Consider the following 1,826-nt stretch of genomic DNA (forward strand, 5'->3'; position numbering starts at 1 on the left):
TATATATATATATATATATGTATGTGTTTGTGTGTCTGTGTTTGTCCCCATCCCTACCATCGCTTGACAACCGATGTTGGTGTGTTTACGTCCCTATAACTTAGCGGTTCGGGAAAAAAACCGATAGAATAAGTACCAGGCTTACAAAGAATAAGTCCTGGGGTCGATTTGTTAGACTGAAGGCGGTGCTCCAGCATGGCTGCTTGTTTCTGAAAGCTGTAAAGAAAAAGTTCACTGAGGCACATATGTGTGGGTATGCTTCAGTTAACTCTGGCCGGTTACTGTATATCGTTGCGCATGCGTTACAGGAAGTCCATTTCAGCTCAGTTTCGTAAACTGACAAAACATGTCGAAGAGTGAAGTGATTTAGTTTCATAGAATTATCAAGAGACAATGGCGGCGAGCTGGCAGAATCGTTAACATGCCGGGCGAAATGCTTAGCAGTATTTCGTCTGTCTTTACGTTCTGAGTTCAAAATCCGCTGAGGTCGACTTTGTCTTTTATCCTTTCGGGGTCGATAAATTAAGTACCTGTTACGCACTGGGATTGATGTAATGGACTGGTCCCCTACCCCCAAAATTTCAGGCCTTGTGCCTATAATAGAAAAGATTACCAAGAGACATTAAACACTAGTTATAAACATGTTATTAGACATTAGCTTAATATGTCATTAGGCATTAGTCTACCATGTCATAAGGCATTCGTCTAATAAGACTCTAGACATTAGTTTCCTTTAAATATTAATCAAACATATCGTTAGGCTTTGGTCTAAGCATGACGAATACATTTCCAGCAAGCGTTCGGAATTGTACCTAGTGTTTGCCAAAGACAGATGACCCTTTCACCTCCCAGAACCTATTTTCAATTCCAGCTTCGGTGTACTCATCCATTTTGATTTTAAAGATTATTTGTGTTCCCCCAGTCTCGACCTGATAACAGTTTAGATTTGACTGCTCCCTATCGTGTCTTCTTGTATGTTATGATCTGCCGGTGGATCTGTAGTAGTGTGACGGGGGTAGTGTAGTCGGAGTACGTAGGTATGTTGCTTTCCGCTGGACTGATTTTAGCAATTGGTTTCAATTATCAAATTGTAGCTTTTCAACTTCAGTTATACGAAATAATGTCCTTGGGAAAAGTGTGTGATTGCCGCGGTCTCCGTTTCCTCTTCCTAAGCCAGTGCAGCTATTCACCCGTCAAATAATGAATGATTACAAATTGTAAAGCAGAAAATACAGACTTTTGATGCGTGATTCCATTTATTCCACTGGGGAGATAAATCGCTTCATAATCGTTTATCGATATTTTTATGTAAGCTAATAATGACCAGAATCTAATATTAGGTGTTTTAAACTCAGGGATATCCTATCACTCACATCAATTGATGTATTACCATGGAATTTCGGCATTCATGGGGCGAATTTCAAGCAATCATGGTGAACTTTAGCGTTTTTATATGACATTACTTACAGCTTTCTTTCCCAGCACTGAAATTTCACTAAACACCTGTCATTTATACAATCCTCCCTCTGCCGCCATCGACAGTGGTTATCGTATTAGGTTCGTATCTACAGAACTGTTCTGATGGAACGGTTGATATTTAGAGGGGTGGGGATCACTATATTTGTTTGTGAAACGACGCAAGAGGGCAATGATATGCTCACACACACACACACACACACACACACACATACACACACACACACAGAGTCACACAAACACTGTTATGTCCTAAGGATTTTATAAAGTTAGAGGATATGAAATAATTATGCTTTGGAATAGTTATATACTTCGACATCCACTATTCCAAAAGAGAATTCATTTATCTA

Source organism: Octopus bimaculoides, chromosome 1, assembly GCF_001194135.2.
Source record: "Octopus bimaculoides isolate UCB-OBI-ISO-001 chromosome 1, ASM119413v2, whole genome shotgun sequence".
NCBI classification, from domain to species: domain Eukaryota; kingdom Metazoa; phylum Mollusca; class Cephalopoda; order Octopoda; family Octopodidae; genus Octopus; species Octopus bimaculoides.